The following is a 17,596-nucleotide window of genomic DNA, read 5'->3' on the forward strand; positions in this document are numbered from 1 at the left end:
GGAAACTAGTGAGAAGGACAGGGCCCACCTTCATCACAAGATTCACCCATTTTACTTCTGCAGTGTGTTAAGTGTGTCTTTTATTCATGCTTTGTTAACAAAACTATTTACTGAGTATCATTTTGCTGAAACTCTGTTTTCCTTTTCAATTAATTGCTGCAGCATTTATTTTATCAATAGTTAATTCATGTGTGTTGCAATTAGATTTACAGAGCAAGGTGGCAGCTTGATAATCAGGAACAGGTGCTGAAGGTTCCCACTCCAGGAATAGGGTCCTGTTCTCTATTACAACATAGCCAGCACTCTCCTGTGCAGATTGATTCTTTAGATTTCTTTCTTTTAAGCATTCTTTGGTAACTGTCTGCAATAGGTTGTTTTGTTGTAACTCAGAGTGGAACTTCAGTTTGTTTAAGGAAAAGTATGACTAGTTTTTACTACAACTTTTGTTGCTTTTAAGATTGAGTACATATAGTACGCAGTTGCCTTTGAAATAACAAGACTTCCTCGGGTTGACAATTTATGTAGCACTTTGTTGTTTAAATCAGTAAGCAATTAAAGTGACCAACATTTTGGCGCCGTTGCCGGGGAAGGCAATTATAGATTTTAAAAGCACTGATGATTTTCTTGTAGATATGTAGGATGCATGAGAGAACGCAAGAAAACTAATCCTACAGGTGGCAAGGGAAAAGGAAGATGAGGAAGAAAAACTTTCATCAATGAGATTATTTCAAAAGCTGAGACATCCCAGAGGCTAAGCTCTCGAAGGCCATAGACTCAGCACTCTCTCCAAACGAACTACCAAACAGAGGAAGTAGTGGGACCTGAAAGGGTTGTAGAAATAGTAGAACATACCGAGGAACTAGTGGAGGAAATTGAAGAACCAATAGAAGATATTGAAATTGAAGAACCAATAGAGGATATTGAAGTTGAGGAACTAGTTCAGGACATTGAGAGTCCAATAGAAAACACTGAAGACCGGGCAAGTGCAACAGGAAAGCAACCAATGGATGGAAACAATGAAGGAATCTTTGGTGGAGGACGTAGAGGCGAAGGAAGAGGCGAGAATTCTCTCTCCACCTTGGAATTCCCTATTGAGGAACTTCCCAGAGGTACAACTCCTATGAAGAATATTCCACTCTCAGCCCTACCTAACTTCCATGGTTTATCCTTTGCAAACCCTGATGAGTTTCTTTTCGAGTTTGATATATTGTGTAGAAGTTGTGATTATGTTAATAATGCTCAAAAATTAAAGTTATTTCCAGCAAAATTAAAAGGAAATGCACTAAGATGGTTTATGAGCTTGGGAGGTAATGTCATTACAACATGGGATTAGATGAAGGAGAAATTTCTGGCCAAATACCAAGACTATTTCCAGATGAGAGAAAAAGGGGAGGAATTATTCAAGATGGTTCAAAAGGAGGATGAAAATCTGGAGGACTTTGTGGAAAGACTCCAGTATAATCTGCAGAGATCTGAGCACCCTGATGTAAGTAAAGATATTCTTAAAACAATATTATTGAAAGGGGTAAGGGATGATTGTTTAGATATGTTAAATATGCTTGGTAAAGGGGATATATCTAAATAATCGTATGATGAAATCGTTAACCTCTGTAAGAGGTGTTCAAGAGGAGCTGCAAATAAATCAAAGAGCAAGGATAGTACTTATTCAAGGGTCCAGAAATCAGCCAGTGGAGGAGTAACAAGAGCTGAAATAGGCAATCTACTTGAGGAATTCAAAACTGAAATGTTAAGTTGTTTTTCTTCACGGATTGATACCTTGCAGGTTAAAAAGAAGCAGGCAAAGGCAGAAGCTGCTTTGGCCATTTTCTTCCCTAAATGCAGAGAAAAACACCCACTAAGGGAATGCCCACTGGACAAGGTACCAATCTACACCATTTGTGAGAAGGACCATGAAACTCAACAATGCCCCTCTTTACCAGGGATAAAGGAAGTGTTACAACCAACTGGGGAGGAAGCTGAAGCAGTTTATCTGCTGACACAAAGGAGGCAATGGCAACCGCGAGGACAAGGTACGAACTCTAGTATGCCATTTAATCATTGGAATAATTATCCTTCTTTTAATCAAGAAAATTACCCACCCTTTAATCAAATGAACTTCCCACCCATGCAGCAAACAAACCCTCCCTTTGTAGACCCTGCAATGTGGACTCCCTGGCTTCTACATCAATCCTATTTTAACCAATGGAACCCAAACTGGAGAGTTCAACAAACTCCGTTCACAAACCAATTTCCTCAGTTCCAACAACAACTTTCTCTCTCGTCAGGTACCCCACCGAATAATCAGACCATGAAGCCTCAACTGCATGTACAACCAAACCCTAACCCTAATAATAATAATAAATCTGTGCAAGTCATCGACATTCAGAACCTACCTACATCCCTTGTGCAATGTAATGATATTCATTTACGATCCGGCAGAGTAGTTGAGCCGATCATTTTCGATATTACCTCTTCTAACTTTGATAAAGAAGAGACAGAAAAGAATAATTTACCAAATAAGGGTGCTGAAACAGTCAAGCCATCCTCTAACAAAACTGCTGAAACAGTAGAGCCACCATTCCCTGAACGTCTAGCTCTTGCTAAGACACCCGAGCCGCCTATTTTTAATATTCTAGGTGAACTGCAGAATCTTTATGTTAAAATTCCACTTTTACAGGCACTCAGAGATGTACCAATTTATGCCAGAATCGTTAGAGACATCTGCATCAAGAAACCTGGTAGGAAGGCTAAAGATCCCCTTACAGTTCATGTGATGGGTGATCTAGCTACTTTAATGTTAAGAAAAGCTCCTCCTGTAAAATATGGTGATCCTAGTCACCCTACGGTCACAGCACAGGTCGGAAAACTCTTGTTTCACGAGTTCTGGTAGACCTAGGTGCTACTATAAATATTAGGACCCTTGAAACTGCACAATTGTTACAGTTGAAAAATGTAATTAGAGAGACACCAACTATCCAGGAATTAGCTGATCATTCCACAATCAAACTGGAGGGGGTCATTGAAGACCTGATTATTTTAGTTGAATCTTGGAATTACCCAACTGACTTTGTTGTATTACAGACTAAAGCAAAGTTGGTGGGGCATCCTCCGATTTTGGGGAGACCTTGGCTGGCTATAGCAGATGCTTTTATCAGTTGTAGATTAGGTTCAATGACAATTTCTAATGGATGCGAAACTAAGCAGCTTACGTTGTACCCTCATGCTACACCTATGATTAACAATGATGATTTTGTATGGTTAGACTATGAGGATAATGATACTCAACCCATTTTGACCATTGGACAAGCCTTAACTCTTAAAGACACTACAGAAGATGAAGTAATTAGTAATTTTATTTCTGAACCTTCCTCAGTTAATTCTGAAACATATAATCAGTTAACTGTAATGTTGAATCCTGAAACATAGGAAAAGTTTAAATTTGAAAATCTACCTCAAACATCAACTGCTATCTCCTCTAAAAGCATGACAGTAGAAATCAAACCTGGCAAAACATTGAACATAAACCCCAATTTATCAGATGCTGAAACACAATAGCTAATGAAGTTGCTCCATGAAAACAAGGAAGCATTCACATGGGACTACACAGATATGAAGGGGATCCCTCCTGAATTATGTGCTCATTGTATCTATATTAAGGAAGGGGATCGACCAGTCTGTCAACCCCAGCGGCGAATGAATCCCAATTTGAGGGAAATTGTTAAGGAAGAACTTCAAAAGTTGCTTAATGCAGGGTTTATATACCCCATATCTGACAATGAATGGGTTTCTTCGTTGGTAATAGTACCTAAGAAAAACGGGAAATGGAGAGTGTGTGTAGATTATAGAGCCTTAAACAAAGCCACTCAAAAAGATCGTTTCCCCTTGCCATTTATTGATTAGGTGTTGGACAGCTTGTCAGGAAAGAAATTCTTTTCCTTTTTAGATGGTTTTAGTGGATATAACCAAATCAGAATTGACCCCAAGATCAAGACAAGACCACTTTTACTAGTCCTTGGGGGACTTTTGCTCATAGAGTTCTCCCATTTGGACTATGTAATGCTCCAGCAATTCTTCAAAGAGCATTGATAGGAATCTTTTATGATATGTTTAATGATTCTTTGGATATATTTATGGATGATTTCACTCCCTATGGTGTGACTTTTGAAGATGCATTACAAAACCTTGAGAAAGTACTTAAACAATGCATACAAGCTAATCTTTCCTTGAGTACCGAAAAATGTCATATGATGATGAACGAAGGAATTGTACTAGGACACTTCATTTCATTCCTTGGGATTCAAGTGGATCCATCCAAAGTACAAGTAATTCAGACCCTTCCTATTCCTAAAACACAAACTGATGTAAGAAGTTTTTTAGGACATGCTGGATATTACAGAAGATTTATCAAAAAAATTTCTAAAATAGCTTTTCCTTTGCTTGTGTTACTTATGAGATATGTTGAATTTAAGTGGACTGATGCTTTTCAGAAAGCATTTGATGAACTTAAGCATCAGTTGTCTACAGCTCCTATTCTGAGGGGACCTGATTGGGCACTTCCCTTTCATATATCCTCTGATGCTTCGGATACTGCAATTGGAGTTGTCTTGGGACAAAACGAGAATAATCTTCCTTATGCTATCTATTTCATTAGTAAGAATATGACCCCAGCTGAGCTTAATTACATAGTTACTGAGAAAGAATTTTTAGCAGTTATTTATACTATTAATAAATTTCGACATTACATTACTGGTTATCCTACTTTTGTTCATACTGACCACTCGGCTATCAAGTATTTAATGAATAAATCTGTTACAAATGCTCGAGTTACCAGGTGGTTATTGTTACTACAAGAATTTGATATTACAATTGTGGATCAAACAGGTAAAGAAAATGTAGTTGCTGATTTCCTTTCTCGGATAAAAACTGATGATAATACTCCAGTAGATGATTCCTTTCCTCATGAATACTTGTTTGCAGTATCTGCTCACTCACCATGGTATGTAGACATTACCAATTATCTGGTTGCAGGGAAGCTACCATCACACATATCACATTAGGAGAAAAGAAAGATCATTCAACAAAGTGCTCGATATAGCTGGATAAGTGGGTGTCTTTTTCATACGGGACTTGATCAGGAAATCCGAAGATGCATTAGAGAAGATGAGGTTTATGATATATTGAAGGCTTGTCATGATGGCCTTTATGGTGGGCATTTTGCTGATAAGAGAACAACACATAAAATTCTCAGGATGGGTTATTATTGGCCCTCACTTTTCAAGGATGCAAAGAAATATGTCAGGGCCTGCGACAGTTGTCAGAGAATGGGCTAACCCAATCATAGAGATGAAATTCCACTGAACCCTCAGGTAATACTTGAACCCTTTGAAAGATGGGCTCTAGATTTTGTAAGGCCCGTCAATCCTCCATCCAACCAAAGAGTTTATATATTGGTTTGTATAGATTATATGACTAAATGGGTGGAAGCTAAGGCACTTATTAAATTTAATGAAGAATATGTTTTAACATTTTTATTTGAAGAAATCTTCGTTAGATTTGGAGTGCCTAGACAACTAGTCACAGATGGAGGACCTCCTTTCAATTCTCGTGGTTTTAAAGCTACGCTTCAAAAATATCATATCAATCATAAAATGACTATACCTTACCACCCCCAAGCTAATGGTCAGGTGGAAAGTACAAATAAAGTCATAGAAGCTATTTTAACAAAAACAGTGAAGGAGTATAGGAAGGATTGGTCTCAAAGACTACCTGAGGCATTATGGGCTTACAGAACTACCTGGAGGAACACTACAGGTTTTTCACCCTATGAATTGGTTTATGGAAAAAGTGTTGTTTTTCCTGTGGAATTTGAAATTAAAACCTTAAGAACTGCTTTAGCTATTAACCTTGATTTGACTGATGCACAAACAGCTAGGTTGTAACAGCTACAGGAACTGGATGGATAAAGGTTAGATGCCATCCATCAGACAACTATGATTCAACAACAAAGAACCAAGTGGCATGATAAAACTGTTAAGCACAAGCAGTTCCAAAAAGGTGATTGGGCTCTATTGTATGATTCCCAATTTGAAAATTTTCAAGGGAAATAACGAACAACGTGGCTGGGACCTTACGAGATAGATATTGTTTTTCCCAATGGAACAGTAAGGCTCCTAACAATTGATAGTTCTAGAACACCATTGTTAGTAAATGGATATCGACTTCGTCTGTACCAGCAAGCAATTTCTAAGGAGGATTTTAAGGCCAATTGCATGGCAGATTCACATTATATCTTTTTTGGGGAGCTTGCTGCCCCTCATTGCATTTAACCTTTGCATTATATATTCTTGTATTATTATTAGATTGGATTACTTAACTAATAATCCCTGTCAAGGGCTGCCATGTTACAATTTATTATTTTGCAGGTCTTAGATTCGGAGGCTGGCTGAAAGAACAATTGCATTGCAAGCAGGATCAGGTTTCAGTTTGGGAAACATTGCCATTCCACTTCAATTCATAATCCATCCCCTCATATTTTCCTATTTTTCTTTAACAGAAACATCTCTTTTTCTCGTTGCTGAAACACCAATTTCTCCGTTGCTGAAACACCAACCTTTTCCATCTTTCCGAAAAAGCATCAATTTTCCCATTTTTCCGTAATTGATGCATCAATTCCTCTCAAAATGACCAATACATATCACTTTTCATTGAGAGAATCAGCCATTCATCCTGATAATTGGGTTCCTTCACTATTACCTCATGTGAATAGAAAAAGCCTTTCATATAAATACCCTCATATCTTACAACCCCTTTTCATAACCATTGGTGATCTATTAACAGCAAGATTATACTTTCAGCACAACAATTGAAGGTAAAATGTGAGGTATGCGTGTTTATGTGTAAAATTAAACTATAGTTAATGAGAACATTCTGATATGATCGCCGAAATCGACGTACATTCAAAAACTTATCATTTTAGCCGTAGTTTGGGGGAATATAAAAATCTTGCAATCATTACCCGATATGCCAATCACCGTCATTTTTACTATGACCGTGTCTCGTCACCCCGTCTCTGTCTTATTATGTCAAAACCGCATTTGCAATATCTTACTCTGTCTCGGCTGCGGTAACTCGGCTTTGTATTGTGCATTTTACTGAACCGGTAACTATGGGAGGTATCGTTGTTCGAAATGAACCTGGTTCAACGGCTCTATTGGAATTACACCTAGAAGCATATCAAATTTTTTTGCAAGCAGGCTAGGTGGACTATTTCCGAAGGCTCTAGGGATTTGATTCTCAGCAAGTCCTGGAATTCACACGTAATTTAAAGGAAGGTTACTCTACTGTTTAGGGAGTGCGAATTCCTGTAATAGAGGAAGATATATCACAGGTTTCAGGATTACCAGCCGATGGCAGTCGTTGGTTCAGTCATAAACACATCATTCTGAACGCACAGCAAGATTTTCTTCTACCTGGGGAACGGGTCGAACCTAAAGGCAGGGGTGTTGCACTGCATTCATTACCACCTCCATGGCCAAAGGTTGCAGAGTTTGTCAAGCACTACCTCACCTGCGAAGGACGTTACCAGGTAGTGTACCAGCATGACTTTGTGTTGTTGAATCATTTAAGACATGGTCGTTTATTAAATATTCCATACTATCTACTTGGGTGTCTAAATAATATGTCACATTATTCCACAAATTCAAAGTACCCACTCCTCTCCCTCACTCACCATCGCCTAGTTCAACTTCTAATCCAAAGGGGCTTTCCCCTGCAGAATCCTCCTCCCCTTAACAACCTACCCCAGGAAGCTGCTGAAGTTCCTCAACCAACAGCTGAAAACCCCCAGGAAGCTGCTAAAGTTCCTCAACCAGCAGCCGAAAATCCTCAAGAAACTGCCGAAATTTCTCAAGCAGCAGCCGAAACTCCCCAATTAGACACTGAAGATCCTCAGCAAACCCCTGGAATCTCACAGCAAATTGAAAATCCTTCTGTTCAACAACCAGGGAGCATCTTTGATTCCTCAGAAATTCCACCACCCGCAACATTCAATCCAATTGACCCCTCCTCCGTATCTAATCCATCCCTTAACTTACCTGAATCATCCATTCCCACGGTCTATATTCCCAGTGATGATTCAGATGAAAATATCCCCATTGCCAAGCTAAAAGGGAAAAGACAAGAAAAGGTTGCGCCCTCACTAAAAAGACGAATAAGAGCCTCAATTAAAGAAGTTGCTACTACTGATGACCCTCCTACCCTAAGGAAAAATGTTTATAAGAGAAAAACCACTGCTTTTCCTGCCTCCTTACCTCGAAGACGAAGGAGGACGTCTTCTGAAGCAACAACTGAGACCGTCACCCCAAATTCCCTACCTATTATCCTAAAACCCCATACCCCACCAGACCCCGAATCCTTACCTTCCTCACCCTCAGGTACCGAAATGCAAAATGTTCAGGATTTTGTGACATCATTCCTTTCAGAAGACGCAACTGCTCCACAAGAACCAGCTGCTGATTTATCAAAAGTAGACACCCAAGACGATGTACATCATGTAGCTATACCACAAGAACTAGCTACTGACTCAACAGGTGTTACACAAGAACCACCTGCTGAGGAACAAAAGATAGACGACCTAGAGGTAGCTGCCCCACAAGAACCAACTACTGACTCAACAGGTGTTACACAAGAACCACCTGTTGAGGAGCAAAAGATAGACGACCTAGAGGTAGCTGCCCCACAAGAACCAGCTACTAGTCCAGCAGGTGCTACACAAGAACCACCTGCTGATGATCATGATCAGGAAACAGATCAGGACGTAGCAGCTACTGACTCAACAGGTGTTACACAAGAACCACCTGCTGATAAACAAGAAATAGATAATCAACATGTAGCTGTCCCACAAGAACCAACTACTGGCTCAGCAAGTGTCACACAAGAACCACCTGCTGATGACCATGACCAGAAAACAGACCAAGACGTAGCTGCTACTGACTCAACAGTTGATACACAAGAACCACCTGCTCATGAGCAAAGTATAGAGAACCAGGATACTGCACAAACTGTAGCTGTTACAGAAAAACCAACCACTCAGTCGGCTGATATGAAAAATTCGCATGCTCAGGAGAATATAGCTATTACAAAACTAGCTGATGACCCAGCAGTTGTCACACAAGAACCACCTGTTGAGGATGAAAATAATGAAGCTGCCACCAAACAATGATCCTCCCATCCACTTGAACTAGCTACAGAGACTGCAATTGCTACAGAAGGCCCTGCCACATTAGCTTCCCTTCAATAAGAAAATGAGTTTCTGAAATCTGAGATTGAGGTTTATAAGCAGGAGTTAATGATGGCAAGGGAAGCCTATGAAAAATAACTTAATCTGTATACTTTAGCTTAGGTAGCATCTGCAGCTGAGAAAAGTGCGGAAAAGGATCGATATAGTGAATACATGTGTAGCCAATGTGGTGATCTCTATTCTCGAGCTGGTTATAAGATAATCGAAGTCCCATTGCCTGGATCCACTCCTGCATTTACTCTTGTTTTAGTTAAAAAGGAACGCCCTGCTGTTACACAAGAACCAGCAGGGCCTTCAAAGATTTCTGAAGAAGAAGTGAAACCGCAAGTATCCTGGCCTACCCTGGTCGTTAAAGTTGAAAATCCTGCACAAAATTCTGCAAAGACGGTGTTTACTCAGACTGAACCTCGGTGTGCAAAAACTGTCTTCACTCAGACCTCAAGAATTCAAGAACTCAGGGATATATGGAAGAAAGAGTATGCCCTGTCATAAGAAAAGGCATTACAGGAACATAAATAATTATGGCAGAATCATGTATATAGAAATTGGGAAGTCCTGAAACAGTCCCGTGCACAACATAAGGAAAATAAGGAGTTGAAAACTAGATTGTCTCTTATCTTTGAGTTAGTTCAAAGACTTCTGGCCACCAGGAAACCATCCTTTAACTATTCTGTGTTTCTAGCAGAATGCCTAGCATTCTTCCAAGTAAAAGTAGTCAGAGATGGACGACCTCATGAGGTGTCTACACCCCAGCAGTTTATTGAAACCTTTGCAGAAGCATCAGTCAGTGAATAATCTATTATGTGAACTCTATCTCCATAATGAAGCCATGCTGGAGGATAGAAAGCTTAATTTGATTCCTATGGTTAGTGACATTTAGATTAGAGCCTTTGTCTCTTTCATGTCCAATCAGCTCACGTGACAAAATGCTTTCCTTTCAGCGACACATAATGAAGAAAATCGCCTTCTGTGGATGCGAGCTGAACCACAGAATGCTGATGTTTTCATTACTGAACATCATCGGGTTATAGGAGAACCAAGAATGGTTGAGCATATCAGAGAATTACAGGCAGCAGTGTTAAAGGAGTGTCAACAGTATGTCAAAAATAAAGGACCTCTTGCCATACAGGCAAACAATCTATTCTGGGAACATTGCCCTAAGGAGAGAAGGGAATATCATCCCTTTAACCCTCTTAATCTTCAGGCAGCAATTTCATGAATACCTAATTACGTTAAATGTGTTCAACAGTGTGGCAAAAAATGGTTGGGTTATCATTTTCATTTCCCGCTTCTCTGGTTTCCAGTACAACAATATAAGGCCTACTTCAAGGTGTCCAAACAAGAGGAGCTTGTAGCATGGCAGAAATTACAGAGTGTCCAGGGCTTCAGAGATTTGGTTGATAGCACCTTCTATACTTACTGTATAAGTAATTTGCACTGTACATCCCAGTACTCCGACTCAGACTCAAAGTAAATGTTGCATGGGGACATGCAACTACTTCAGTTGGGGGGGATGTTAGGACCTCATATTGTCCCTTTTTGACCATACATTTTGCCATGATATCATCCTTTTCAACCTATATTTAAAAGTCCTTGTTAGTGTTTTAACCCAATTATCCCAAAGGTATGCAATGATTCTTCTCATCACTATACGTTTAATTATTTAGCATATAATCACGATATCTTCATAGTTAATCTTTAAATTGTTAAGTTGTTGAACAGTTAAAGAATGATGTGCAGTCAGCGTTGCTGAAACTGCCTAGAGTTTGCAAGACTATTTTTGCAGTTGCTGAAACAGCAAGAACAGCACACAAATCTCGAAGCTGAAACAATTGAGATTTGCATTCTAAATTTGACAGCAACAAAGGAACCAGACTGATCACCGAGGAAGCTATTATACTAGATGTAACGCCCATAATCTAAAGACAGTATTACTGTAACAGCATTTTGTTGATGGGAAACTGATTTCCCTATTTTTGTATAATGGGTTAAAATAGAATTTATAATGTAAATCTTTTGTAATAGATGTCTCCTCTTTATAAAGAGGAGACATCTACATTAGAGGGGGATGAACAGACTGTGGAAAAGGCTCAGCTGAAGGAACAGGACTAGAATCCTTTTTGTAATATGACATATTGATGGATGAATAAAATTTTGTTTTGAACATCTTTTTCTAGTTCTTGTCTCCTGGGGAATCTTGTGAGAAGGACAGGGCCCACCTTCATCACAAGATTCACCCATTTTACTTCTGCAGTGTGTTAAGTGTGTCTTTTATTCATGCTTTGTTAACAGAACTGTTTACTGAGTATCATTTTGCTGAAACTCTATTTTCCTTTTCAATTAATTGCTGCAACGTTTATTTTATCAACAGTTAATTCATGTGTGTTGCAATTAGATTTACAGAGCAAGGTGGTAGATTGATAATCAGGAACAGGTATTGAAGGTTCCCACTCCAAGAATAGGGTCTTGTTCTCTGTTACAACATAGCCAACACTCTCCTGTGCAGATTGATTCTTTAGATTTCTTTCTTTTAAGCATTCTTTGGTAACTATCTGCAATAGATTGTTTTGTTGTAACTCAGAGTGGAACTTCAGTTTGTTTAAGGCAAAGTATGACCAGTTTTTACTACAACTTTTGTTGTATTTAAGATTGAGTACATATAGTATGCAGTTGCCTTTGAAATAACAAGACTTCCTCGGGTTGACAATTTATGCATCACTTTGTTGTTTAAATCAGTAAGCAATTAAAGTGACCAACAACATACAAATCAGCACATGATTAAAATCTTAGCATGAGCTTTGCCTTACTAATTATGGCCATCACCTAGTTCTTGAGCACATGTTGCTCCATTACATCATAAAATTAACTATTGAATATTTCATCCTTGATGAGCAATGAAATGACTCATCCTTAAGGGGTAATACAACTTCAATATCAATCAAAGCAAGCTCTAACCCTTTGAGTTACAAACAGTAATAGAAAGAAAAATCAAGAAAAAGTAAAAGGTACACAAGAGGGGTGGAAAAACAAAGGCTGAGTTGGTAACTCATACATATAGGATTACTCCCTTCTCACATATATACACTAAGGATGTGGATCCCCATGATGCTAGTATCTTTGACCATGGAACTTGGCCATTAAGTCTTCTCCCCTCCATACCATCATTATTATTCACTAACACCTATCAATTGAACGGTGGATTAAGGAAATGTTACTTCCCCTTAGGGGTTAGAAACACCTAATAGGTTTGTCCTTCAGCCACTCTTACATAGGGAGGAGACACCATTAGGAGCTCAAAGCCCTAACTTTTAAAGGGAATCCTCATTTGAAGTGTTAAGTAGCTCATTACATTCAAGCATAGTTCACTTAGATACAATAATGATTATTGTCCCTCATAACTGGTTGATTTCACTATACTTTATGTTGTGATTGTCGGGTGGTTCAACATTCCATGATCTAGGCACCTTACCCACAAGTACCTAGGCCATTAGAGAAGTATATTGACACCCATAGGTGAAGTGTTGATAGCATCAGCTTTCCAAGTAAAAATTGCACATCATATATGATCCTAGGCACCTCCTACACCAAGGATGTTCTGCAACTTTGTAGAACGTTTGATGGTTATTTAGGATGATACACCTAAACCCAGAATGGCCCCAAGCTAACCTTAACATCATATGAGGGATGGCATCTGATTCAAGTCCCAAATTATTATGGCCTCACCTTCAAAGACTTTGAAGGGGTAGTACCACCTAGAAAGCCCTCAACGTTGGTGTAGAGATAGATACTTTTTCACAATTGGAGACCCAGGAGACCCCTTTGTGATGCCCTAGCTAGATTTTGGGGACCAAAGAGAGCTATTGATGAGGATCTTTTTTATTTTTGAGTAGCATCGGGAGGTATTCCTGCATGCCAAGATGCCTCCTAAGTCGACCTAAAATATTTATGAAAATAAAAATAAAATTTCATTTTTTATTGGGCTTCGTGTAGGCTTAAAATGGACAAGTTATCCCAGCTCATGAAAAGGTGTGTCCCTTGGGGTAAAAACACCCATTCGACTTATACACACACACACATTAGAGAAATTTTGAGTTATAAAATGGTTTTCCCAAGGAATATTATAAAATAATAGTGGAAATAATAAAGTAAGATTAATAATATTAGATTACCTCATCAAGAACAAAACTACTTTTTCAACTCGCATTTTCAACTTATTTCCTATGGTTGACATCATCATATTAAATCCTATTGGTTCTTATAAAGTTGATTTTTAATATATTAATAAATTAATATCATAATTTAAATATTATTGTTCAAATATAGTCGTTACTTGAAATTGTGCCTCTACATTGCTCTCTATTTAAGCCGTTGCCATGGTCTACCTCTTCATCTGATCCTAGTGATGAACCACAGTTGTTGGTTCGAAACGTGTCGGCCAAAAATTTCTCTTATGTGATTTCTACCGAAAGAATTTGCTTAATTCATTATGGATCACAGAAGCTTGAATACAGAAAGTTGATTTTTGTTGCACATTTTTTTTGAGGTCCATTTTTTACCTCAAAATGTCTCTAATTATACACACACACACACAATGTAACATCTTCATTTGACCAATACACAAATATCTTATATAATAGCCACATGTGGGAGCACATAGAGGATGAATTAACTTAAGTTTGGGCTTGGATTTTGGCGCAGATTTGTAGATAATTTTGGAATTGTAAACCTTGTTGAAGAAAATTTCTCCTAGAAGAAGAGTTGTGTTTTCTCCCAACTGTTGGTTTCATAAGAAAAATTTGTTGTCTCGATTGTGCGTGGTTGTCTCTTTATGATATTATTGTTCTCACTTCATTGCCGCCGATTTTCTGTGTATAATTGCTCAATGATATCAATGGTATAAAGATAAATTATTTAAAGATCATTAGTTATTAATCATTAGAACAGAAAATTGCTTTCTACTATGTATCTTATAGAAAATTCAACATGGGTAAGATTGAAGTTTGGGAAAATCTATATGCCTTGATGAATTTGAATATCATCCAAGTAGTTTGAATTAGCTCTGTGAGAAGTTTTGTGCTCGCCAAATTCTAGAAGAGGTTTTGTCTACTAGGAGAGGTTTGAGAACTCAGGAAGGAGGCTGAGGTCTAATAGATAAAAGGCCACACATAAGGAGCCTGGGGAGAATTATTTTTGAGGTTACAAGAATAGATGGCCACATGCTAAAGGGTCGATGGTCGTAGGGCCACAGGCTCGAGGGTCTAGGGTCGCAGGCCTATAGTAGAAAATTGTTCGAGATGGGGTGTCTAGATGATTTTGATTTCAACTACAGCTTAGAAGGAGACACAGAAAAATAAAATTTACAATCGTTAAAGCTAGTGAGTGGAGCTCAAGCACTAATTGTAGAGCTGCTTAGATTATTCAGTCATGTTCCCCCTGCTTTCACAGACTCCTTCTATGCTACCATTCTCTTTGATCTCAATATTACAAATATCCAAAGGTTTTTGAGTAGCTGATTGAAGTGAACTCTGATTTGATTACTCTCGATCATGAATTTTGAGAAATATTTTCATCTATTTTGGAGAGGTTCTTCCTTCTATTTGATGGTATTGTTCAATATTATCAAAAGATCTAGTACACTATCTTGATTATTTGCAGGAAGGAGTGTATGTGAAAAGTGCCATAAAGAGTGTCATGGAGAATGAGGATGGGTGAAAAATGTTAGTTGAACCCTAAGTTCTTCTCAAAGTTATGTTACTCTTGATGGATCACCGTTTGAATGGTGGTGTGAGGGAGCGACTACTTGTTGCATTTTTTCGTACTAAGCATTTTTTAGAAGTTTCAAATATTGATTGGTTATGCACATTATGCCATAAATTTTATCCTATACCGCCTCACCTTTATCATCTGCAACCACTTTTGTTCCCTTTTGTTAAGATTCCCCATCATCAGTGGTGCCAGCTATGATTTTAATTCAAAAATAAAAAGACTTGTTTGAAATACTCCCTATATGCAAACTAATTGTGGTTGTATTGATTAGCCGCTTTTTTACAAATGACTTGTACAATTAAGTTCACCATTATCAAAACCCTCATCAGTGGAGAACTGCATTGACATCACAAACTAGTTGTGTATTTATACTATTGTGCTATTCTCTGGAACTTCTTATTAGTGGATATGTGTTGAGGGGGAGAGATATTTAAAAGATAGCTGGATCCTTCCAATCTTCATGGAATTCATTGGGGATCTATCTTTTTCATGGGAAATATACAAGTTTGCATTGTCCTCTACTCTTGCACCAACAACAATTTGTGACCTTTCTAACAAACACTACTCCAAGGTTAAGAATTTGTAAATGGATTTGAGGAGTCTTTTTTCAGAGTGTTTTTTAATCCAAGATTATATTATGAATAATACTCAATATATTTTTTTTGGTATGAGGAACTGTAATGTGACTCTTTGTTGGATTTTACTGCATTGATCTACAATGAATAAAAAAAATGAGACTCTATCATTGTTGTGGGAAATAGTCACAACGTGGGTGAAGCTAAGTTGTTGTCATTGTTCTTAGAAACTCCAAAGCTAGAGTTCGAGTTAAAATAGGTATACAATGAAATTATGGAATACAAGCAATCTCATTGTCAACAATTTTGGACTCATGATGTAGAGTGCATGTAGCAACTCTCTGATATCTTCTCTGGATCTAAAATTTTGTGAAAGAAGATTAAGGATGAAAATTTACAACAGTGGTTTAGGAAAATGTCCATACATACTTTTGAGGAAATGGACCATTATGATCATGGTAGAGGCCTTGTACCATGCTGGAAGTATTGAGGAAGTGATGAATAATAATGAAGGCTCTTTACACCTGATAGAAAAGTTGAACATAGATCATAGTATTCAACTTGTGAGTATGTTTCAACGTACGAAAACTTTATAATGAGGCAAGGATCAAGATGGAGTTGATAGTAACCTACAACCCTCAACAATTTCTTCTTTAATCAAGAGATAAGTAATTCCAATCATAGCTTTTTTTGCCTTGATTATTATCATTATTTCTTTTTTTGCCTTGATTATTATCATTATTTTTATTTTTGGTTAGGCTCTTGTCCTTGTATCATTTTTATTGGTTATAATTTTTCTTCCAATATCTCCTAACTGGAGTTTGCAAAAAGGATGAATAGGTACATTGTGGAGGTTTCCAAGGTGATAATTCACACAGTATATGGAAACATACAAGTGAGTGTTGTGGCTCCAAGAAAGAGGGAGTAGACTACGTTGAATTTTTTGCTCCAGTCGCCAAATGGTCAGGTTCTTATATGGCCCAAAGGCTTGAGCATATGCTCAGCAAGAGTGATTGGTGTTCAATAGGGAGAAAATGTACAGACAGCTAGGACCATGATAGATGAACAAAAGAACTTCCAATACCAAGAGAGGAAATAGTCAAGCAAAATTGAAAGAGCAACTTTCCTAAAGAAGGTCATGGGTTGAGATTATCAAGATGCTCAAAGATAAAAGGTAGGAGAATATGCATTATTTGAGGAGACCATGTTAAATAACAGAAGGATTTTCTTACATGATAGAGGGAGGCTACATAAGGACTTGCTTATGTGACAAAGGGATTAGTAGTGGGAGGAATATTTTCTTCCATGATAGAGGGAGAAACCAGGACTACCATAGGAAGGCATGCTTCAATGTCAAAGGGAGTTGGCCTTGGAGATTGAAATGAAGGATTATGAAAAGATAAATTATTTCTTGGGATTGGAGATTTAGATTCGGTGAATCTCACAATGCCCATGATGTTGATTGGATCTTTGATGTACCTAGTTAACATTGGGCTAGATATTTGGTTTGCAGTGAGCACCCTGAGCTAGTTTATGATTGATTTGAAGCATGTACAATAGATTGCAACAAAGAATGTGATGAGGTACTTGCATGGTATAGTTGGAAATGGTCTGAGATATGTCTCAGGTGGTGGAGTAAGGCTACAAATATATATGTATTTATATTAAGTACGTTGTGTTGAGGACAGAAAAAGCACCTCGAGTGTGTTGCTTTAGCTTGGGATTCACTATCCTAGCTTAGTAGGAAGCAAAATTGTGGCACACTTAGTATATCGTAGCCAATGTCACAAGTAAAGAAGAAATGTAACTTTGAAAACCACTTGCAGGTCTATTTGATCAGGTGGAGATCAAATGTCACTTCATATGAGACATGGTATAGAGAGGAGTAATCGAGATCTAGTACAGAAACATAGATGACAAAATTGTAGACATTCTCACCAACCCTCTATCTAGAGAG

The 17,596-nt window shown here is 38.1% G+C and overlaps 1 protein-coding gene and 1 pseudogene across 5 annotated transcripts in view; one reads left to right on the top strand and one right to left on the bottom strand.

Moving 5' to 3' along the window:
- The window catches only part of LOC149219891 (glutamate receptor 3.3-like), a 189,455-nt gene that overhangs the window by 61,947 nt on the left and 109,912 nt on the right, over positions 1–17,596 (bottom strand). The window lies entirely within an intron of this gene.
- The window catches only part of LOC149219892 (uncharacterized), a 30,073-nt pseudogene continuing 20,155 nt past the window's right edge, over positions 7,679–17,596 (top strand).

This window comes from Pinus tabuliformis, chromosome Q (assembly GCF_031772625.1).
Source record: "Pinus tabuliformis cultivar Carrire ecotype Pingquan chromosome Q, CPIR1, whole genome shotgun sequence".
Lineage (NCBI taxonomy): Eukaryota > Viridiplantae > Streptophyta > Pinopsida > Pinales > Pinaceae > Pinus > Pinus tabuliformis.